This window comes from Nannospalax galili, unplaced genomic scaffold (genome assembly GCF_000622305.1).
Source record: "Nannospalax galili isolate Female #2095 unplaced genomic scaffold, S.galili_v1.0 scaffold995, whole genome shotgun sequence".
Lineage (NCBI taxonomy): Eukaryota > Metazoa > Chordata > Mammalia > Rodentia > Spalacidae > Nannospalax > Nannospalax galili.
This window is the reverse complement of record NW_008337291.1, coordinates 1,840,957-1,866,079: the sequence shown is the minus strand read 5'-3', so window position 1 is coordinate 1,866,079 and position 25,123 is coordinate 1,840,957. Positions and strand designations below refer to the sequence as shown.

The window sequence follows — 25,123 nt, the reverse complement described above, 5'->3', positions numbered from 1 at the left end:
AAGCAGGGCTTGATCACCGCAGTACAGCCCTGGAACCCAGTCCTCAACTGCTTTGCCACACTGCTGCTACATGGAGGGATCTAACGAGTTGGACCCCCACGAAGAGGTGCAAGTACATACAGGAGGTGAAGAGAAGCCAGGCAGGACAGGGTAGCAGGCATCCAATCAAGAGTAGCCCCGGGTTTGTGCTGAGAGGTCTGGCATCTCAGGCTTTCATCACAATAAAGAATTAGAATCCATTCAACACAGTTGTATGATAATTTCTGCCAACTCCAGTAGGGCTGCTAGCGTTTTGCTGAGAGAAAAAAGAAAAATGCTTATTTCTTTAACTCACCTATTTAGTACTCGATATGAAACAACTACTTTGTGTTACATTCTGTGACACAGAAAGTATCAAACATAGGCTTTGATTTCAGTGGAAAGTAACTGTGTGTGTATACACGTGTGTATACTTGTATGTGTACTGTCACATTCAAGTGCATTTTTGTGGGGCTCAGAGGACACCCTTGGTTATGTCATTCCTCAGGTACAGTCTAGTGGTTTTTGTTTGTTTGTTTGTTTTGAAATAGGATCTCAACACTCACCAGCTAGGCTCTTCTAGTTAGCCAGCAAGCCCTGGGAATCTACTTGTCTTCCTCTCCCTTGTGCTGGGATTACCACTATACTTGGCTTTTCTAAAAATGAGTTCTGGGGGCTGGAGAGATAGCTCAGTGTTTAGGAGCACTGGCTGCTCTTGCAGAGGATCTGGGTTCAATTTCCAGCACCCACATGGCAGCTAACAACCGTCCGTAACTCCAGTTCCAGGGGCAATTTGACGCCCTCTTCTTGACCTCCTCAGACATTGCAGGACATGGGTGCACTCACACACATGCAGGCATTAAACTCATACATATAAAATAAAAAATGATACATAAAATATTTTTTAAATGAGTTCTAGAGATCAAACTGAGGTCCTCAAGTTTGCAAGGCAAGGGCTTTACTGACTGAGCCATCTCCCACACCATAAGAGGTGTTATTCAACCATATGAACAAGAGCGCCAAAACCATGGCAAAAGTTGGCATATGACACTGTAACAATACACACAAATGAATCATCACTTACACCTGGAGAGTCCACAGTAGCCTCCTCAAGATGAGGCACCCAGGAAAGTAGGTTCCAGAGAGAAAAAGAATCCTGAGTATGAGTGGAGCCTACTGATATACTGAGTCCTGAGGTCTATTCTGTAGGAAGAAGATGAATTGGGCAGGAAGAATTAACGACAAGGCGAGGAGAAGGGTCAGAAAAGCAAGTTGCAATTCATAAAAAGAAAGTCAAGAGTAGAAGGGTTGGGAATCACAGCAGATATTCAACCTGTGCTAAGTGTAAAATACACTGTGAACTATTCCAACTGCTGCAGCTGCCCTTCTTCCCTTTGGGCCATCCACTAAAATAATCATAGGTTTCCCTTCAGTCTGCTTTCAAAAACAATAAGGAACAGAGATGTTAAGAAATTTAATCAGAGCCAAAGAACAAACAGGACTGCTCTGTCTTTGCCAGACCACCTTTATCTGTGCACCTGCACACAGCCCCTCTCCTACAAGAAGGCATATGAATCCTGTGTGGATCCGGTTTCTGTTCTAATAAGAACTTGGAAAGTGACATGCATGTGTGCACGCAGGAGTGAGCATGGGGCTTAGTCTCCAGCAGGCCCTCTGGCAGGGCTCTGTTGGGGACCTATGGACAAGTGATTTATTATGCCAAGATTTTTCTTCTGGGAAAGGGTAAGACTGAGGATGTACCTCAGTTGGTAGAGTGCCTGCCCAGCATGTAGGAAGCCCTGCATTCAAATCCTTGCACAGGATAAACCTGGCTTGGTGGTGTATGCCTGTAATCTCAGCCCTTGGGAGGTCAAGGGGAAGGAGATCAGAAGTTAGTTCAAGGTCATCTTTGGATACATATCATATTCCAGGCCAGCCTGGGCTATATGAAGCCCTGCCAAAACATTTTTTTTAATTAAAAAGGGGGATAAGGTATTAACTAATAGTTTGAAAACCTTTGAAGCAGCAGATCCTTTATTTTAAACAAAACTGCGAAGAGCATGGAGCTGTAACACATATAACATCCCAAGCTGAGCATGTGCTCAGGGATAGCTTAAGAGCTGTCAAAAAGGCAGGAGGTAGCCCACCCCTAAGACTGCATGGAAAACAGCTAGACTGTTAAGACCTTTCACACTGCCTGGGGGGGAAGAGGGAGTAGGCTGTCACCTTGCAAGCATCTGGGCTGGTAACAGAGTAGCTGAATTCAGGAGCACGCCAGTCTCCCAGAATGAGTCACGAGGCTCTCGTGCAGGAGCTAACAGGCCAACAGCCACTTCTTGCCAATCAGTTCTGGGCTGTCAGGGGTGGAGAGCCGCAGTCACCTGGGATTTGCTACTGGCAAGTGGCTGAACTGCAGGCACAGAGAAGGAAATCCCAGGACAAGACAGTATCACAGGACACGTAAGCAGAACTTCTAGGTGACATACTGGAGCCCATGTACCCCTTGCAGAATGGAGAGGAGGGAGACCCTGTCTGGATGAGCAGCATCCTACCCTCACTCTTCCTGGAAATTTTAAAGAGCCTTGAGGAAAGCGAAAGAGACAGTGGGGAATCTTGCCCACAGAGAGCTGTGTCAAAGTTGATCTTTGTCAGTAGGACGTGAACTGAGGTTGCTCACGAGAAGATCACGCAGAACACCCAGCATTTCCTCAAAAAATGCTGTTGGGGATAAATCAGAATAGAAAAGAGTTGAGTTTCAGAGAAGTTTCTAGTAGAGATGGCTGAAAATGAATAAAGCTGGATGGGGGAGAAGAGAGAGGAGAAGAGAGGGGAGCAGAGAAGAAACAGGAGAGAGAGAGAGAAAAGAAACAAAAAGAGAGAATGGAGAGGAGGGGGAGAGAGACAGAGAGATTGGGGAAAGATTGTTGCAAGATGGAACAAGAGCTGAAAACCAACAGAATGCTCATATTAAATATCTGTAGTTCACAAAAAAGGTCAGAGAGAAAGCAGGTGTCTCCCTTTGAACACACAAGTTCATTTTTAAACTCTGTAATTTTCTACTAAACTTCCCAGATCAACCTGTGGTTTGTTTAGTTAGCTGGCATTAATTTTAAAACACAAAACAACAACAAGCCTCCCACCCTCATGCCCCCTGTAGAGGCAAATGTAGGGCATTAACTTAGGAGCCAGGTCAGGGGTTCCCTTAGCAGGCTAGCTTCCTTCCCCATCAAACCCAAGTTGAGAGACTATAATTACTCTGAACAAATGCATACTTGTGGCTGCTGAGAGGCTGCAGTAATACATAAACAGCATCTCATTTTAAAAGGAAAGCAAACTTTAAACATTAGGGAAAAACTGTTATGAGAGTTTTGCCTTGTTGTTTTGTTTGTTTGTTTGTTTGTTTTTAAATCCCAACAGCCTTACTTGAATGAGTTCTTCAATGAATGCGAATCGCGTGGTCCCACAGGAACTGCAACACACCCACAGCCTCTTTCCAGCTCTGTCCTCCCGCGGTGATCCTCTCTTTATTTGCAAAGCATCCAAAAACACACTTGGAAGAAGCAGTCTGGGTTTTCCTGAAGATTCGCAGCAGCAGGACAAGCGGTCCTGCTGCGGATCCAGGGCGAGTTTCAGAGACCTGGGAGTCCGGGGCTGCGGCTCTGTGGTTGCTGCTAGCTTGTAAATACAGGCTCCGTGGACAAAGTCCCAGATGACATCACTGGGAGCTGCTTATTGTTGAGTCTTTATTAACTGACTGTCAAAAAAAAAAAAAAGGAGGGGCTGGGGAGGCGAGAAGGCTCTTCTGTAGCGAAATCGGTGTCTTGGAGTGGATTCCAGTGATCCACGCGAGATCCGTGGAGTCACGTTGGCTAGGAGCTTGGCTTCTTTCTGGTCTGAAAAAGTGAGAGAGGATCTTCTCTCTAGCACAGGACGCTGATAAGTTGCAGATGCAGGCGCCTGGGGAAAGTTTGAAGTGCAAGGAGGCCTTCTGGGGTTGTTGACCCACCTGCTCCAACTCCTCTGCGGAGCGGGATGATTCACAAGTACTTGGGGATTAGCTACTTCTGCATTTCCTTGCGAGCTTTATGGTGAGTGCCATACCTGGCTAACGTTTCTGCTAGGCAGATTGTCTTGATTTGCAACTTTTAAAGACACACTAGGAGACTCAAGTTTCCCAATTTCAGATCGGAGGAAGAGCACCCAGAAATCATAATATGAAATTTGGTGTGCATTTGCAAAAATGTATTTTTTGTTTGTTTCCTGGAAAAAAAATTCTGGGAAAGTTCTGATCCTCAACATTTTAATGATCTACATGTATGGTTTACTTCTACCACTATAAATAAAATAAGATAAAAATTTAAAATTTTGTCAACTAAACTTTTAAAGTAAAATTAAAAATAAAATTTTAAAGTAAAAGTGAAAAAGCAAAATGAAATGAAAAATTTAAAAAAGCAAAATGAAATGAAAAATTAAAATAAAATTAAAACGTTAAATGGGCCAGCAAGATGGCTCAGCAGGTAAAGGCCCTTCCCACCCAGGCCTGATGACCTGAGGTCAATCCCTGGAACCTACTGTGAAAAAGGACTGACCCCACAAACTTGTCCTCTGATCTCCACAGGTGCACAGTGGCATATGTGTTCCCACACTCATATACGTACATCATATATACACACAATTATAATAAAAATTTTATAGCGTAAAATAGAAATAAACTAAAATTGAACCTCTGCTACATACCACTAACAATATCAGAGAACACTGCAAACCTGTTCCTTTCAACTATCAGGATAAAAGTGGGCTCTCCTTGCCCGGTTTTCCCGTCTCATTGATCTCCCCTTCTGTCAGCTGGTTCTTATGGCTTTTCTAGTTGTCCCTCCACTGCCCCAGCCCCCACCTGAGACATTCAGCATATCCACTGAGTCTCTACTGTGAGCCATCAACACCCAGCCCCTGTTTCCCTCCTTCCTCTGACCTGCTGCAGTGACACTCACTATTTATATGTATTTAGTGCTTTTATATGCTGACTTGTATTTTTAGTTTGTGTTGTTGTTGTTGTTGTTGTTTTGCCCTCTGTATGCTTGTCTCTCCATCCCACTTTGAAAGGTCTTTAAGAGCAGCAACTGTGTTGTTAAGTGTTGTTTGTTTATGTCTGGCCCACAGCTATAGGGAATTTGAGCTAGAAATGTAGAGGGGAGGTTGTTGAGGGTGGACGCAGGAGTAAGGGTGGCAGATCCCAGGGCCTGGGGATCTATGTTTAGGGGAAGAACTCTTCCTGCCTTGGAAAACAGTGCCCTCCCATCTCATTTCCTGCCCCCAATGGATGCTCACTTCACTTCTGAAAATTATTTTCTCAAAGCATAGCAATTGAGGAAATAGGGCATTTTCATGTAGGAATCAAAGACAGCATGAGTCTCATATGTCACTAATGGGTCTTTACTCCAAGAAAGCAAATTAGAAGTAGCTACATGGGACTGGGGATATGACTCAGTTGGTAGAGCATTTGCATAGCATGCATGAAGCCCTGGGTTTGATCCCTAGTACTGCATAAACCCAGCTGGTTGTGCAAGCCTGTAATTCCAACTCTCAGAAAGAGGAGGCAGGGGAATCAGAAGTTCAAGTTTATCATTGGCTAATAGTGAATTGAAGGCCTCCCTAGGCTATAAGACTTTGTCAAAACAACAACAAAAAGTTCAAAAGTGCCTGAGTACAGACTCCTAAACTTAGCAGCTCTACTTTCCAGTAGTGACCCCCTGCAGATAAGCTTATAAAAGCACAATAAGATAGGAGCAAAGGAATGATCTCTGGGGCTTTGCTTACAGTCCAATAAGGGCAGAGATAACTGGTGCATTCAGGGATGGGAGAAAAGGCAAATGCAGGTAACTATGCATCCAGGAACAGAAATCAGTGCCTGCAGAGTGAACACTGTAGAGTACAGCAGAGAATGTGGTACTCTACTCCAGGAATGATGCAAACTGTCAGCAGTGGTTACCCATGGGAAGTGAGATAGGAGGAATTTTCACTCCTGTATGTTTCCATGTTCCGTTGTGTTGTTAGGAGTGAAATATATTTTAAAAATAATGTGGGCCAGCTATATGGCTCATAGAGAAAGGTGCTTGCCACCAAGCCTCACAACCTAAGTTGGGTTCCAGGATCCACATGGTGGAAGGAGAGAACAGACTCAGGAAAGCTGTAGTATGAGTAGTATGAGTACACACACACACACACACACACACACACACACACCACTCAAAATAATAAATGTGAAAAATGCTTTAATCGTGGTACAATTTCTAGATCACATCTCAAGGGGAAATTTTCTGGCTGTTCGTTCTGCAAATGTCTGACCTATAGCAGGTGTTCAGTGGAGACACATTAGTTTGGCTGGGGAGATGGTTCAGTGGGTAAAAGATTTTGCCATGCAGACATGAAGACCTGAGTCTGAATCCCAAGGACCCACATAAAGCTTGTTGTGGTAGCACATGTCTGTAATATGGCCAGATGGGAGGCAGAGACAGAAGAATCCTTGGAGGCTCGTGGGCTGCTAGCCTGGCACACAGGAAGCTGCAAATAAAAAGAGACCCTTTCTCAAACGAGGTAGAAATCGAGGACTGACACCTTAAGGCTGACCTCTGACCTCTACATATACTCCACAGCATGCAAGTGGCCACATTTACACACATACACACACCTACATCACATGCACATATGGACATACACACAACACCTATTAGTTGAATGAATCTTGTCAGAGTTCTCCCCCAGGAGGTAACAGTGTGAAAGAATATGATGGGGTGCAAAGGGGAGGGAATTAGGGTTAGGTCTTCTTTTCTGAGTCAAAGACCCACTCTTTCCCATTACATTTAAGTACTAATTTGAAATCTCCTTGAATTCCATTCACTTTAAGAAGTGACTGAAGTTAAGTGTTCAGAACACAGAGTGATATCCTTTCCCTTGTGCAGTGATATGACAGAGCTTTAAGGAGAGCCAAGCACGAACCAGCCGCTTTGGTTCAGCTGATTGGTGACTAGAGAGCTAGACAGACAGAGTCAGAGACCCTATAGACACAGAGGTCTGAGCAGCTCCTTGCCATGGCTTCTCTAAGACGATAGAGCCTCTAGAGGGAGGGTGAGAAAAGTCTAACCCATGGTGAGTCTTCAGATCATTATTAAGGAGACACTGAGGGCCTTTTCAGTGGCCTGGAGGGATGGCACAGAACCCAGGTCTGTCTGCCCTCTATGCCTCCTTAATGTTCTAGAATGTAGTTGAAGCTTTATTAGACACTTTTTTCATTGGGGGGCGGGGCTGGAAATTTCTACCAAGATAAGATAGGTTTCTCAATGCACTATTTCTAGGCCTCTAGAAAAAGCACCTTCAAATCTTACCTAGCTCTGCAGAGAGAAGATATTTCAAGCCTGCAATATTGTCACATGATGGGAGGGGGCATATTTCCTCCATGTTGATATTTTAATTGAAAAGCCTTTTATTTAGAGAGTGAGAGTGATGTGGTTGTGTGTGTATGTCTTTGAGTATGTGTGCAGGCATGTAGAGATCAGAGGAAGACACCCTGTCCTCCTTCCTCCTCTATTGCTCTCCACCTTATTCTGAGACAGGATCTCTCACCAAAGCTGGAGCCATCATCTTTTGGTTTGACTGGTTGGCCAGAAAGCCCTAGCAATCCTCTTGTCATCCCTACCTCTTGCCCCAACAATGGGGTCACAGCCATGCATGGCCATACACATGCTTTTACATGGACTTGGGAGATCTGAACTCAGGTCCTCATGCTTGCACAGCAAGCATTCTTCCCCTCCAAGCCATCTCCCCAGGCCCCATGTTCTTATATTTTATGGTCTACCTTTGACACGACTTTAGGCTATATTCTGTTTAAATGAACATTTGGAACCTCCTGGGTCAAACTTTCCCAAGCAAGATTTAAATACAAGTATTTAACTTCACTTACAACTTGGCACAAAAAAAAAACAACTAAGAAGAAGGCCAGGGTTTGTGGGAAACAGCCTATCTCCCCCAGCTGTATCAGTCAATGGCCACTGATTCTCCTGCAGCAATCCACGACTTTAGGCTATATTCTGTTTAAATGAACATTTGGAACCTCCTGGGTCAAACTTTCCCAAGCAAGATTTAAATACAAGTATTTAACTTCACTTACAACTTGGCACAAAAAAAAAAACAACTAAGAAGAAGGCCAGGGTTTGTGGGAAACAGCCTATCTCCCCCAGCTGTATCAGTCAATGGCCACTGATTCTGCTGCAGAAATCACTTTAACCTGCTGAGGGGCTTAGACCACCCTCTGCTCCTGCATCTCAGGCCTTCCTCAGGGGATGTCCTCTCTCCTTCCAGGCCTGCACTTACCTGACAAGTGATGCTAGACCTTAAGATGACAGACAGATGTGCTAATCATCTGTTCGTTTCTATTTGAAGTCTTTCAGTATTTTTCACATTGAAGTGTTTTCTGTTTTAAACTGGAAATGTCCTCAAATCTAAGATATTAGTCTGATTAGCACAGTGAGAAAAATAACCAATGGTTCCATGTAATGCTTCTGGGTAATGATCTAGTAGGTCCAGGGACCTACAAAGACCATCTCCCCAGGGTCAGTTTCTACCTCCAAATCTTCCCGCTACACCTGTAACTCCACAGTGTCCATTTCTTAAACATTTCTGTGTGCATTTCTTCAAGGGCAGCATCAAATTTACCCTTAAAATAACTTGGTGAATTATATAGTATTTTATCGCAGCAAAGGGAACTGAGGCCCCCTCAGGTACTTTATTTAAAATGTAGTCTGAATATGATCACACAAGTAGCCAGCAATAGACCACAGATTCAGCATTCCAACTCAGATCTGCCTGACTTTCCAGTCAGATCTCCCTGACTTTCTTCACTGTCCTAAGGGGTTTAGCTAGATCGTTCAGTGATCTGAAGAGCAAGATCCCTCAGCAATCCAAGAAATCTAGATCCTTCAGTATCTCAAAGAACCTAGATCTCTCCATGTCCCCAAGAGCCTAGATCCCTCCATGTTCCAAGGAGCCTAGATTCTGCAGTGATTTGAAGAGCCTAGATCCTTTAGTGACCCAAGGAACTCAGTTCCCACAGTACCCCCAGGAGCCTAGATCTCCTTGATTATAAATATTGCAAAGAAAGTTGGACTACCAATATGAATAGTGAAGTGCTGGAAATAGAAACTGTGCCCATCATTAAACACCAGCTCCTAGTCCTATAGGCACACACACACAGCAGAGGACATTCAATAAAGCTTCAGACTTCACTCTCAGTGAACATGACCTGTCTGTTCCTGTTTAAATGCAGCCTCCCTGCTGCTGCTTTGCACTTCCTAAAGGAGATGTGCTGTAGCCTCAAAGACGAGTACAAACAGCAAGTGAATCTAACTCACAGGATGTTCCCAGAGCACCTGATGGACAAAGCTCTCCATGCCTTTTAGGATGAGCAGGAGCCAATTGAAGGAGGAGAAAAAAAGTCATAGAGTATGCATTTAAATATGGTTCCTATCTGCTTCCTTTTAAGTAACTAACAGTTCTCTGCCTCAATATTCTCCAGGATCTAAGAATTCTACTAAGGTTTAAGAGACAGCTTGTGGCCTGCCATTCTGGATTGTAAGTTAACATGATCATAAATAGAAAGCGGGAAGACTGTCTAAATAGTGGCCTAGGAACACGCCAGGAACACCAAGCAAAATGGCATGGTTTGGAGAGAGTCAGTTTCTGTGGGCTTTGACAATCTCTATGTAAACACAAAGCCCCACATCTTGCCCTTGTGGATGTGTCCTCTGGCCACGTTTAGAGAAGCACTAGCTATAAAGAGGGGCAAATACATGACTTTCTAGTCTATAATTAGACATCAGTATAACAAAACCATATAGTTGTATACAACTAGAAAACTCTGTTCTGTAAGAGTGCTATGATCAATTAAATTCCTGGTACCCATTTCCTACCACAGATCATCTCTGACACAAAGTTGGCACACAAAATACAACTCAGAAAAGACCAAACAGGTGCCACAGCAGTGGTCCCCGGGCATCCTCAGATAGAGACATGTACATGTTTGAGTGACTGCAGATGCTATAGTAGTCCTTATACATACATCAAACTGAACAAGACCAAACCCTCAAGTAAGTAGAAGGAGTTCCAGTCACTTTCAGGTTACTTGCATAATGACACATCAAATGTCAGGTTTGTAGATGCTTGCTTTCTCCTTATTGGAGGAGTAAGGGCTACTTGTTGGTACCATCAATACACATGAGGTCTGTCTATCACCTTGGTGATACTAATGGACCACAGAAGGCATTTGGAGAGAAGACAGCTATAGCTGGAGAAATGTAGAACATAACCTTTGAGAATCTGCCTGGAATCTGAAGTTTCTTCCAAGAAAGCCAATTGCCTTTCAGTCTGTTGCCTTTCTCCACTGGTTCAGGCTAAAGGTGCAACCCAGGCTGGGGCAATAAGGGTTAATGTTGCTCGAACACTGGGAGGCTTTTGATGAAAGGCCCCATGTAAGTCTAAAGTATCACCATGAACTTGAAGGATTTTATTTCAGTCCTCTCATTGTGTTGTTGACAGTGCACACTGTGAGTTTGACATTTTTAACTACTTTGCTCGCCCCAAATAAAGGGGCTGGGAGAGTAGGGGTGGGGAAAGAGCAGGGGCATTGGGGGAGCATCCTCTTCCCTTGACTTGATTTTGCACAAATCCTACACATGGCAATGGCCATTTCTCTAGCCAGACTCCAATAGTTCTACTTCAAGGATTTATATCAGTTCATTAACCTAAGAGATGTGAGTTGTAGGTCTTTTAACCCGAGAACAGAATCCACCTGAAACCAGAGCCCAAAGGAGGCCACCAGGCATCTGCCTGGGTGGAAAATGAGAAAGCAACTAATATAGTGGCCTGTGATGTCTAAATAAAAAGACCCTGAGTTTGATTTTCACCAGATAATGCGAGGTCACTGAAAATCAGCTAAATCACACTAAGGAAAGGAAGAGGATGGGGGCAGCAGCCAACCTTTTGCTGGGAGAGACAGGGTCTATTGTGTAATTTGCACCTTCAGTGGAGCTGGCCCTGAATAGCACTGATGGTCAGTCCGCCACAGTTCCTGCAGCTCCCAACTGCTCCCCTCCAGCTCACAATAGCCGGTGACAGCTGTCAGAAAGGAGAAGAAGAATTCTCAAAGATGGCCCTGGAGGGAGACAGGGCCCTCTGCCTTTCCCTGAGAACTCAGGAATCAGCCTCCCCTGCCTGCATTTGCCAAAATGACTAGCAGAGCCCTGGGCCAATCAGTCAGTCCCTGGCTTTGCCCTTTCATGCCCACAAAGCTTCTCAAGTTCAAAGGACAAAAGTGCAGGGTAGTGGGAGGGACGACAGGTCAGGGGTCTGCTGAGGGCTGGGCTGGAGGAGGGCTGGGCTTTTTCTTTTCTTCTTTTTGTTTTGCATAAACATGCACACACACACACACACACACACACACACACACACAGAGAGAGACCTGCACACACAGACACATAACATACACACTCCCCATACACAGAAATGCAGACAAAGTCGCACATACAGAGTCGGAGGCAAAGAGACACACATATACAAACACAGAGAGATACACAGATAACACAGACACACACAGAGACATATACACAGAGAAACACACAAATAATACCCAGAAAGACACAGACAGACAGACAGACAGACAGACACACACACACACACACACACACACACACACACACACAAATTCCGTTTTCCAATTGTCTGATACTTCAATCTCCAAAGCCACTTTATTTTCCTGGTACATATTTTCAAAGTCCCCTTTGAAAACACCTTACAGAGCAGAATGAGAGAGACACAACTCTTCACAGTCTGTCCCCAACCACACAGCCCTAGAATATCATAAGAAATCACAGAAATCGGGGGAAGGGAGCAGAGATTACGAAGTTCCCTGTTCTAGCCTGAGGTTGATGTACCAAAGACAAAGGACAAGGTGAGCTGAGCCTCCCTAGAGAGGATTTCCCACACTCAAGGCAGGGTCTTCCCCATTTTCCTTGGACTTCTCTTTCCTTTCCTTCTGCAGTGAACCCTCTTCTAAGCCATTTCCAAATGCAGGCTCTCTTACCTGCCAGTTCACCAAGATGTAATCAGCAACACTAAATGGAGAAGAATACGCGAGAAGTTCAAGGACAATGCTATACTGCAGTGTAATGAATGCCACACGAGTTGGAGGGACACAATAAAGACTTCATCTTTGAAATCATTACTTTTTAATTTATTATTCAATTTGCTCATCTATTCATTGAGTCACTCATCAGACCTATGCAACAGTCTATATAACAAATACCTCAGTGAGAACCTGGGCTCTACATATTTTAGAATCTGAGCAGCATGAAAACTCACAGAACATTCTATTAATGAATGTCCACTGATTGGCAAAGGCAATGAAAAATATGCATTCCAAGAGGAGATGGGAAGATGGCTCAGTTGGTAAAGCTCTTGCCTTGCAGGTGTCAAAACCTGAGTTAGGATGTCCAGAACCCATGGAAAAAGCCTGGTGCTGCCTGTATTCCCAGCACTATGAGAAGGAAGAGACAAGCAGGCAGATTCATAGAAGCTTACAGGTCAGCTAGCATCATCTACAAGATGAAGTGCCAGGCCATAGGCAACCGTGTCTCAAACACAAAGTAGAAGTGCTTGAGGAACAATACCTGCTATTGCTCTCTGATCTCTTCACAAGCACTATGCTCACACATCCACACTCACAGGTGCATCCATCCACAAGATTGCATGCATGCGTGCACATACATGTACACACACAAGTTAGAAAAAATTGTCAACTTCTACTTTGATCAAAATCAAGTCAAAGTGTCGGGGCATTGCTCTAAGGTGAGAAATAATGGCTCAGGTTTTATGTTAGACCAGAAAATTTAGAGCAATCTGAAAATAAAGCAGAGCAAAATGAACATGGCATAACCAACTTCTTGGATACCAGTGGGACCCATATCATCAGTGAAACACAACTGTCAGCTGAACTTGAATTTACATGGAGTCAGAAAGTCCAAAAGTCACAGAGCTAGTGACTCATCCAGCCTTGCCTGTAGCATATTCTATATTGAAAGTAGAGAGAACAGAACTCACTGTTGTTGCTTCTCAGAGATGAGATCATTTCCAGGAAACCCTTTCAAGCCATGGACCTGGACTGGCTAAATCAACCTCTAGATTGACTTTCAAGAGGCACGTAACCTCCCCTCCCTCAGCACCAGGCACCTCTAGATTGACTTTCAAGAGGCACGTAACCTCCCCTCCCTCAGCACCAGGCTCCCACAACAACACCAAATTACATCCAGTCCCTAAGGGCACTCTTCACTGGGAGAACGGAAGGAGTGGAGGATAAGGGAAGGGACAGAAAGGAAGAAGGGAGAGGAGGGGATGGTTAAGTGTCCTATTTAGCATTAACTACCAACTTGATACAGTCTAGACCCACCTGAAAAAGGAGTCTCAGTTGAGGAATTGTCTATCAGGTTGGACTGTGGGTATGTCTGTGAAGACTTGTCTTGACTGATAGTTGATCTGAGGGTGGGGCCCAACCCACTGTGGTAGTACCATTTCCTGGAGGGGTGGCCCTGGGCTGCATATGGAAGCTAGCTGAGCATGAGCCTGAAGGAACCAGAATGAGCCACCAAGCAGAGTTTGTTCATAGTTCCTGTCTCCAGGTTCCTGCCTTGAGTTTCTCTCCTGGCTTCGCTTGATGATGGACCATGATCAGGAAGTATAAGCCAAATAAATCCTCAAATAAAGCCTCAAGTTTGTTTTTTTTTTTGTTAAAGTGTTTGATAATAGCAACAGACAAGAAACTAGAACATAAAGGAAAGGAATAGACAAGGGAAGGGAAGGGAAGGGAAGAAGGGAAGGGAAGGGAAGAAGGGAAGGGAAACGGAAAAGGATAAATGAAGGGGAAGGGGAAAGAAGGGAAGGAAGAGGGGAAGAACAGGGAAAGGATAGGTGAAGATAGAGAGGAAGGGAGAAGGAAAATGAAAAGGGAATAGAAGGAAAGGAAGAAGCACTTTAGAATGGTTGAGGTGATGTCTGGGTAGACAGTGGGCTTTAAAGGTCACTCTGAAATAGAGAAGGGTCTAACAGAAGACATTGGCTCAGGACCTGGCCTGGCCCCCATGTCACTGAGTTTGGATGCATCAGGACATTTGGTTCTGGTTTGCTGCCTTGATGTAGCTCCTACTTTATCATTCTTTCCCTGCTCTTAGCAAGTTGTTTCAAATAATTTTCTCTTTTCATTCATTGCCCTTACATTCTGTTTCCTTTTGATCTGTATTTATGAGCTCTCATATATTTGTGAAGCCTTCAGGAACCTTCAGTCATGTCTCTGTTTCCTGTCACTCTTTTTTAAAAATTATATGTGGGGCTGGAGAGATGGCTCAGCGGTTAAGAACACTGGTTGTTCTTGAAAAAGACCTGGGTTCAAATCCCAGCACCCACACCGCAGCTAACAACTGTCCATAACTCCAGTCCCAGGGGATCCAACAGCCTCTTCTAACCTCCGCAGGCATTGCAGGACACGGGTGCACTTACCTATATGCAGGCAATACATGTAAACACATAAAATAAAAATAATAAAAAATTTTAGCCAGGCATGGTGGCGCACGCCTTTAGTCCCAGCACTCGGGAGGCAGAGGCAGGCAGAGCTCTGTGAGTTCAAGGCCAGCCTGGTCTACATAGTGAGTTCCAGGACAGCTGGGGCTACAGGGAGACCCTGTCTCAAAAAGACACACACACACACACACACACACACACACACACACATATATATGTATATAAGTGTGTCTATGTGTGGGTTTGTGCACATGTATGTGTATGTGGTACTCCAGGCTAGAAGAGGGTGTTAGATCCCTTGTTCTGGAGCTACAGGCAGTTATGAGCTGCCTGACTTGAGTGCTGGGAACTGAACCTGGGTCCTTTGGAAGAGCAGTGCATGCTCTTAACTGCTAACTCATCTCTGCAGCCCATTCCTCTTGATCAGATGGAAGAACACCTCCTCATGGTTTCCAACCCATCTACCTGCCCATTATGTCATGGTTTCAGTTGTGATTCCAAGAACAGACTTGGAAAAGGCCTCAAAGTGTCCACCTAGGATGACATAATGCTTATATGGAAATCCAGGCATCCAGTAACAACCCTCAGTCTGAGCACATCAAGATCACTGTCTGTACCCCACAATTTTTATTAGCAATTTTCTAAGATCTTATGGAGAAAACAAAAAGAAATGGAAGAGGAGAAAGAAAAAATATTGAACTAGAAACCCGAGTTCCAGACAGATCCCCTATGCCCATATCACCTCCGACCACCAGTTCTAGATCAAGGCTCTGCATCACTCCCTTCATTCCCTGTTGAGAGTCCCCAGTTCTACAGTAACATAAATTGCTCTGTTCTTGGGCTTCCTCTGCCTTACCGGCCTTCCTTCCTTTAACATGGTCTGTGACCCTTGAGGGGCTCTCCTTTGCTCACCTCACTCTTCTCTGTAGAAAGTGCTGACCTAGTTGTAAAGCATAAGCAAAGCTATGCTGTGCTGAATCTCTCTGGGCTAGCTCCATCTTTCCATCTCACATGTTCCCTTGGAGGACAGACATGTGCACCACTCAGGGAGACAAACATCCCTGACTGTCAGGTTCCTGACAATTTGCCCAAGGCTCCACTCTTCCCAAAGTATCCATATCTAGTTACCAATGTATGTTGGAATACAAAAGTTCAGAAATTCCAGATCATGGGATGGGAGATGACACAGCAGGTGAAGGGCTTGCAGTGTAAGCACAAGGACCATTGTTTGGATCCCTATAGCCCATGTAAAGCTGATGGGGTAGGGTGAATATATAATTCCAATGTGTCTATGGTGAAATGAGAGGTGGAGATGAGAGAGAATGTCTGGAAGTTTGTTAGTCAGCAAGCCTGGTGTATACAGTAGAAAAAGGAAAAGACCTGCCTCAAGCAAGGCAGAAGGGGAGGGCTAACAGGTGAAGTTGGCCTCTGATTTCCACACACTTGCCATATGTGTAGGGGTGGAGGATGTGTAAACACACACACATACACACACACACACACACACACACACTCAGGTCACTCACTCTGGAGGGCCATATGCTTTCCATGGTGGCTTATGGGGCTGGCACAGCTCAACCTACCTCTCCCTATATCCAGTACTGAATTCTTCCCCTTCTTTCCACAGTCTCCGCTCTTAATCAGGATCCTAAAATGTCCTTATCAGAACTTAACCTGCATTGTGATCTCAAATTCTGAGAACTTTAACTATAAAACAGGAAAGTATGGAATATCCAGTCTTGTCTGTTTCCTTAGGTAACTAGGACACTGAATCAAAGTGAGAAATTAAAATCTAGAGAGCCATGGAACATTCAGAACAGAGGCAACCCACTAGATTACCTGAAAGGAACACAAGCTTAATGTGGAGTAGCAAATTAAACAATTAGATAAGGCCAGGCTGGGGATGTAGCTCAGTTGTAGAGTGCTTGGTAGCATGTATGAAGCTCTGCATTCCCAGTAGCATATAAATCAGTATGGTGGTACACTCCTATAAAGCCAACACTCAGGAGGTAGAGGCAGGAAGATAAGTTTATCTAGGTGTGGTGGCCCACACCTTTAATCCCAGCACTCGGGAGGCAGAGGCAGAGGGATCTCTGTGATATGAAGGCCAACCAGGTCTATATAGTGAGTTCCAGGCCAGCTGGGGCTGCAGGGAGACCCTGTCTCAAAAAGACACAGAGAGAGAGAGAGAGACAGAGAGAGAGAGAGGATTCAAGGTCATTCTCAGCCACATGGAGAGTTCAAGACCAACCTGGATTACATAAGACCTTGTCTCAAAACAAACAAAACACCTTAAGTATTTCTGGTATCCACACATGTCAACACACAAAATGGAGCCAAAACTGATTTCATTTTTTCCCACTCTGGGGCTACAGAGAAGTAAAACAGACCAGTGAGCCCACTGTACGTACATCAAGCCACAAGATAGAGTGCAAGCCTTGGCCTCACTCTGAAATTCAGGAGGCCATCTTCCCAGCTTTCCAGGGGAGCTATCTGCTCACCCATGTGTTCCCGCTAAACTGGGGTAAGCTTGGTCACGGCTGCTTCTTGGTACTGAATTTTGAAATGTGATTCCACCTCCTGCCTCTCCACAGGAGAAAATCAGAAAAAGATATAGATAAATAAATATTTTAGAAGTCCTACATTGCAAATTATTCATACACCAAGCCTTTGGTCAAGGACGATGTAGATGCCTGTGCCTCTGTTTCTCAGCGCTCTGTGTATTATTCAGATGGCTGTGGAAACTGAACCCCAGACTAGAGACATGGAAGGGAAAACAGCTATTTTCTCTTTTTCTATGGAAACCTTCTGCACCATGGGGTGTTAACAAGAGATGAACAGCTTTAATAACTTCAGGGGGCAGCTGCTTCTACCTAGCCAGTATAATGGAGTTATGGCACTGCATAAATCACGGGTGTCCAAAGGAGATTGTCTCTTGAGGGCTCAGGGGAGGCTGTGACTCCCTCAGAACAAATCAGCATGGCTAGCTCCCAAGAAAGACTAAGCATTTTCCCCCCACAAGCTTTTATAGCCTTTGGGCACCTTAGAACACTCAGGACAGCAGCCTGTCTATGTCAGGGACTATTTGTGAATGGCTAGGTTTGTGGCACATCATTTTGAACAATCACATCATCAAAGATAATTGGTCATTGCTTTCTAAGATCACATCTTAGATACACATGCAAAAACTTATGACTCGGGCAGAATATGTTGTCAGGACAAAGTTCCTTTCCCATCTATGCCTCCTCCATAGAATTTTTGGAAATCAACACAATAGCTCTTTTTAATCAGGCATTAAAAAGCTCAACTGGGGCTGGGACAATGGTTCAGTCAATAGAGTGCTTACAGCACAAGCATGAGGACCCGAGTTGGATTCCCAGAACTCATGTAAAAAGTCGGCCGTGGTGGTATGAACCTGAAACTCCACTTCAGGGGAGGCAGAGGATTCCTGGAGTTTGTTGGCCAACCAGTCTAGCGTAATCATTGAGTTCCAGGTTCAGAAGGAGACTCTGTCTCAAAAAATAAGTTGAAGAGTGATTGAGGAAGCCTTGTTGACATCATATTCTTGCCTCCACATTCCATGTACAGACAGACAGACAGACAGACAGACACACACACACACACACACACACACACATACACACACCCCTCAACTGACACCTGGCTTCTCCTTCCTTTAATCTTCTTCCTCTTTCTCTTATCCATCCCTCTAATGTGACTTAAATCAAGAACTTAACATTATCTACCTTAGCCCTAACACACACTCTTATTCAAATCTCTGTTTCTGAAGGCATGAGTTCATAGCAGATCAACCCTCCATTAATACTAAAATAAATCGGTATTGAATGATGTCATCTAATTCTAGCTCTTCAATATGACTTTTTAAAGAAAAACTGTTTGAAAAGTAAACTCAGGAAGGAAATGTCTCCATTGCATTTTGGTCCTCAGTGAATAACATCAAAATGTTCCATGCTGCTAAGGCATGGCTAAGAGATGGTTATCTAACTGGATGCTGGCACCTCTTCCTTTCCCAGTCTATTTCCTTTTGGAAGGATTGTTCTTATAGAGTGACCCCCTTTGGCCCTAATCTCTGGTTAGTTCAGGCCCTGCTGTTTTCTGGGTGGAATCTCATCGGCTGTCCTGAGGCCCAGATGTCTATTTGGAAAGGCATCTGGTCCTGAGTCCTTGGCAAGCTGACTGTGACAGCTTTCCCCAACAGCTGCAGTAGCAGGACTGGGCTTACAGGTGATTAAATAATCCTGATTTCTGGCCTGCTCCCTGTGTTTGTGTTGGAGCCATTTCCCTGGAACAGGGCTGCACCACACAGGCTTCACCACCTTAGAGCTTACAACTCTGTGTCTGAGCTGAGGTCCCCTCTGTGAAATGTTACCTCTTTTACAGACCACTCAAGCCTCAAATTATCACAGATAAATGCATGGACATACAAAAACCTCTCATCTGTCTAAAACAGGGTCAAGATTTCATTTTTCATTGCAAATAACTGTTACATTGGATAGGCTCTGCTTTGAAACTCAGCGGCTGTTTCCAATATTGGCTAGGAAGTATTCCTTCTATGTTGAAAATGTGTGTGGAGCACACATCCCACAACAGGTGTGCACCAGGTGAAGATACAGATAGAGGTAAGGTCAATGTATTTGTATTTGCCAAAGACATGACATCATGCCCTGAAGAAATACTTAAAAGAGTGCTTTCAAATGAAGCATACCGTTGCTGATACACAAATACCAATGGCTTCCCTCAAATAAAACCACAAACCTACAGCAGGTAGAGGTTTCATTTGTGTGTAAGTGTGCATGTTTGCACATGTTCGAGTGCATATGTGCACTCTACTTTTTGTTTGAGACAGGGTCTCTCATTGGCCTGGAAATTTACCAAGTGGCCAGGATGAGCTGGCCAGCAGGCTCCAGGGATCTATCTGTCTCTGCCTCCTAACTCCCCATCGTTGCCACACTTAGCTTTTTACCTGGGTTCTGAGGATTGAACTCCGGTCCTTATCCTTTTGAGGCAGATACTTTACTGACTGAACCATCTCCCTAGCCCCTAATGCAATTGTTTTGCTAGTAAAATGGCTCCAAGGAAAGGCTATAGACTGGGTGGTCTTTAAGGTATGGTCAGATTTCCAGCAATAGCATTATTAGGAAACTGTTAGGAATGCTAATTTGAGGGCTACCCTCAGATCAACTGAATAAGAAACTCTGTGGGTGAGCTCAAGAATGGTTTAACCGCCCCACCAATGAGAGAACTGAGGCCTCATTAAATGAGAATGACTGCTCTTGCTGAATCTGGGGCTTAATACAGTTGGGGGAGGGCAAGGGGCTGCCCTGAAGAATTCTGAAATACACTCTATAGGAGTCCATTCCTACTTCCCCAAATCCATGTTGCTGCCTTTCCTTCCTAGCAGGTACTTTTGCCAGCTATTTAGCTGTCCCTCCACAACTGTAATACTCTGTTCACAACACACAGCAGTAATTAGCCAGTGATTTGTCTCAGCCTGTACAGCTCTACAGGTACAAAATTGTGTCAATCCTCCATTAAATTCCACTCAAAATCCTTCAAATGTATCAATATCCTGATTTCATGGATGAAGAAAAACTAGTTTTCAAATAAGATGACATAGTCATAGCTCTAGGTTCACCAACTGTCTTCTTTTAAAATTATATTTATTTATTATTTTTATGTGTATGAGTGTTTTACTTGTTATGTAAATATATCTGTGCATGCAATACCCACAGTGGCCGGAAGAGGGCATCAGATCCCCTGGAACTGGATTTAAGGAAGGTTATTAGCTGCCATGTGGGTCCTGGGAGCCAAACCCAGGTCCTCTTCAAAGCAGCCAGTGCTCTTAACTGCTGAGCCATCTCTCCAGCCCCACCCTTTGTTTGCTGGAGCAATGTATTTTAGTCTCCTGTCCAGCCAGCTGGCAGGGTATGGGTGTAGTGGGTTTAGTTCAAGATGTCTCCAGCCAAGTAATAAAAATCCTTAGATAAAATCATCTTGCATAACAGAATGTGATGTTGCCCAACGTTTTTGTGACACAGGTGGATATGGTTATCTTCTTTCAATATTAACAAGACTTGTAACTGGCAAAACTCTCTAGTAAGCAATCTGGCAGATCACTTGGGTTCATAATTACACAGTTGGAACTGACCAAAAAGAAATAATCCAGAGATGGTAAAAATGTTAATGTATAAGAAATTTCCCTACAACATTTTATAAAATTTTTAAAGACATAATTTACATTTCACATAAAGTAGGGCAGATAAATAAACCAGTTATTCTATAAGGTGCTCTGTAGTATCATGATTTATAAACAGATTTCTTGAGTACAAATTATTAAATAGTAATTACAAAATGAAGCCAAGTGGAAACAACACGGTGTAAAATATTATAAATAGTAAGGTCCCACTTTATTTTAAAATTGTTTTAGCATACACATGTTCGCATCATGTTCAATGCATGTGCCCCGCCAGACATACACACTAAAAGAGATTTAAAACTATTGAGGTTTCAGGGATGTCCATATGTGGATAAATTGGTATCTAAGAATACTTTTCATAAAATTTCCATTGTAAGCAATTTATTAACAGAAAGGTCAATCAATATTGTCTCTGTGTGTGTGTGTGTGTGAAGGTCATTGTCTGAAATCTTCCTCTATCAATGTCCATTTTAATTTTTGGAGACAAGGTCTCTCATTGCATCTGGAGCTAACCATTCATCCTATTTTACAAAGAAGAAGCTGAGACTTGGGAGTTAATTAGTTGCTCTGTATACACAGGTAGGACGTACCAAAGCCAGAATTCAAACCATCTGATAATTAGCTGCCTAGTACACATAGACACAAAGTACCTAGCCAGAATTCAAACCATCTGTTGAACTACCAAGTCTGTATTCTTTCTCCATTCTGAAATAGCTCTGGAGAAAAAGATTCCCCTGGCTCTTCTATTGCTCACTCTGGCTTCAAGTTTGTATGGTTTGGCATAAATAATATCTTGTCACGGTGCCCATAATTAGAATAGAAGCGATAACAGAGGCTACTGGCCCTTGGGAGCAGCTGGTGTTAAGCATTTGCAGATACTAGAAATAATGGGCAGACTTGGTTAAGAGCTGGGGCTTTCAAGAGTAAAGGAACATCCAGTTACAATAATCTCAGACTCTTAGTAGGGCCCCATTAAACACTTAGGCATTAATGGCCTAGGTATTCCCAGGTACCTAGACACTGGTGCCTCAGAATGATCCAGCAACTTGCCAACAAAGGTTTTCTGTGATTGGCCAGTCAACCCTGCCCACACTGAACCCTCCGCCACTTTCTTTCCTCCTGCTCCCAGTTCTTGGCCAGTTCCTGGACTCCTCTGTGCTTGACCTTGGGATTTCTCTCGTTTCACTCACTCACCTTCTGACCTGAGGTTTGGTGCTGGTGAAGTACTGTGGCCCTGACTGTCCCTCTACATCACTCTTTCTGATTCCTGGGTTGCATCTCACCATGCCAACTTCAGGAAAAGAGACAACATTATTCTTTGAGGATGCAACTTCCAATGGGCTCTCTCTACTAGATCACTAGATGACTCTCTCACACACACTTTATTCTGTGTGTGTGTGTGTGTGTGTGTGTGTGTGTGTGTGTCTGTGGGAGGGGGTGTAGTAATCTAGTATCTTCCTCAGTCTCTCTCCAACTTATTTTTTTGAGACAGGATCTCTTACTGAACCTGGGACTCACAGATTCAACTGGGCTGACTGACAAGTGAGCCCCAGGGGTCCTCCCGCCTCCACCTCCCCAGTTCTAGTATTAGAACTGCTGCACCAACGTTTTATATGAGTTCTAGGGGATCAGACTCAGGTCATCACTTTACCAAGCTATCCCACCAACCCAAATCCACCTTAATCTTCAAAGGAGTCTCATGAACATATGGCTTCTAAAGAAATCAGGGGGCTACTCAGTCAGCACTGGATCCCATTTTTAGACTGGGACACACACACACACACACACACACACACACACACACACTAAATGGCTACAAGACTAGGCAGGCAGCATAAACAAAGGGCTTAGTGGGGTCACCAAGGAGAGGTAGGCACTGTGATACCTACTAAGTACTTACTTTCCCAGCAAAAAACATTCAGATCCACAGTTTTTGAACATTAACTGGGTAATGAAAGAGTCAACATCACATTAATAAGGTCAGGTCAATTTCAGGCTTGTGTGAATCAAAGCAGTGCCTTGCACAGTCTACCACACCCCACTTTTGACAGCTTTGACACATCTTGGTTGAATGGAATGCAAGTCAGGTCTTCTTACTTGTGGTTTATCTTGTTTACTGTTTTGTAGTAAACTTCATAAAATGTTTTGTCATAGATCATGTAACACTTCTACCTAGATGCCCTCAAAGTTTTTAAGAAGCTAAATGATGACAAAATTATAACTATTGAATGCATACAATCCATGAGCCAATCATTTTACAGTTCCCATTTGTGTGTGTGTGTGTGTGTGTGTGTGTGTGTGTGTGTGTACAGATACGTCTATACCTGTGTATACAGGCCATGTGCATGTGTCAGGTGTCTTCCACTATCACTCCCCAGCTCATTTTCTAAGGCAGAGTATCTCATGGAACATGAAGCTCACCAATTCAGTTAGACTGTCTGGCCAGGAAGCTGCAGGGATCCTCGTGTCTCTACCTGCCCCGCCCCCACCAGTGCTAGGGTTACAAGTGTGGACCGCTATTATATGAGGACTGGAGGCACAAACTCAGATTCCTAAGCTTGCATAGCAAGCACTTTAGTGACTGAGCTATCTCTCAAGCCCCCTGTTCCTACTTTCTGAATTGAACATTCAATCTTTTGGCTGGGTTTAACTGAATTTCTGTCAAACTCTGAGCTCAGAGGAGGTTGGGTAAAGGGACTTCCATTAAGGATGCCCTGTCTCTAATCTATCAGGCTATTCCTAATGCTCCGGAAGTTCTCTCCTTTTCCCAGCATGAAGCAACAGCCTAGCACCATTTTCTCTTCAATAGCAGTCATCATTTTTTTTTTTTTTTCAGGAACAAGCAGTAAGAACACAGGCTCAGGAGTCAGACGGCCTGGCCTGCAATCATGGCTCCACCTTTGACTATAAGAGCCAGGTGACTGTGGGTAAGCTGCTGAATCACAATTTACACCTATAAAATGAACACCTAATAGTACCACATTTCATAGCAATGTTGTAAATGTTTCAGAACAATGAATAAACACTGTGTCAGAGATTAATTACCATGTGGCCACTGAGTACCTCAGGACATTTCTGAGGAGACCTAAGGACATCATAGCCAGTCTGGAAGGGTATGGAATAGAAGAATCCAGAAACAATCTCATATTACTGGGAAAACCACCAGTGTGATGACAGAGGTATGGTTACTTTCTGTGTACACAGCCTCCACCTAAAGAGAAAGAGGAGAAACTTCCTCAGGTAGGACAGAGACAGCTCACACCTTGAAATCCAGCTTGTTCTAGTATAAAGTATGGATGACAGAAGAAGTAAGGAGTTTGGCCTTGGCCACTCCTGTACTGTGAGGTGAGGATGGAGTTTCTGTGGTGTCTTTCCTTCCAGTTTCTTCCCTGATGTGACAGTAATTTTCAAACATCACCACCAACATCCAGCTCATACTCCCCTCTCTTCACAGCTCCAATGCTAGAAAATTGCTTTTCTTTCCTGACTCTAACCAAACACCATCTATCAAGAAAGCATTCCCCTTTATCCTTTCTCAGGATGTAGTTCCTAACTAATCACCTCATTAATATTTTTTTAATTTTTAAAATTTTATTTTTTAATTATTTATATGTTTGTCTGTGGGGGGTATGTGAGTGTGAGTGGGGGTACCTTAAGAGTCCAGAAGAGGGTGTCAAATACCCTGGAGCTACAGTTACAAGTGATTGTAAGCCACCTGACATGGGTCTGGGACCCGAACTCTAGTTCTCTACAAGTGTAGTATGTGCTCTTAACCACTGAACCATCTCTCCAGCCTCTTCATTTGTATAGTAAACTTAATCCTGTCAAGACCTTCTAGATCCCTTACATTGTGGTTTTTGAACCATAGTCTATAACACCTCACAGTTTAATGAACACAGGCCATCACTTTATTAATAAAACAAGATAGAAAATATTAGAATAGAAAAAGTTAGTTAAAAGAAACAAAATTAGTAGGTACCATGTAGTATGTATGTATGTATGTATGTATGTGTGATCGAGATAGAAAATATTAGAATAGAAAAAGTTAGTTAAAAGAAACAAAATTAGTAGGTACCATGTAGTATGTATGTATGTATGTATGTGTGATCAACATGTACGTATGAGTAAACTAAGTCAATGAAAAAATATTTCCTTATTTGTCATGATCAATGGAATTTAAGAAAAATAATAAAAATAGTTTAAAGAACTGCACTTTTACACCAGGCATGGTGGTGCATGCCTTTAATCCCAGCATTTGGGAGGCAGAAGCAA

The 25,123-nt window shown here is 43.6% G+C and overlaps 1 protein-coding gene across 2 annotated transcripts in view; it reads right to left on the bottom strand.

The window, feature by feature from the left end:
- Nckap5 (NCK associated protein 5) overlaps nt 1–25,123 on the bottom strand; it is a 1,008,915-nt gene that overhangs the window by 922,115 nt on the left and 61,677 nt on the right. Inside the window, exon 1 of one of the 2 annotated variants that reach the window (XM_029563241.1) lies at nt 3,442–3,726. The exons of the other annotated variant lie outside the window; for it this stretch is intronic. The gene's annotated coding sequence lies outside the window, so the exon portion shown is untranslated. Of the gene's footprint in view, nt 1–3,441; nt 3,727–25,123 lie in introns of those variants that run through there. 2 annotated transcript variants of the gene reach the window in all.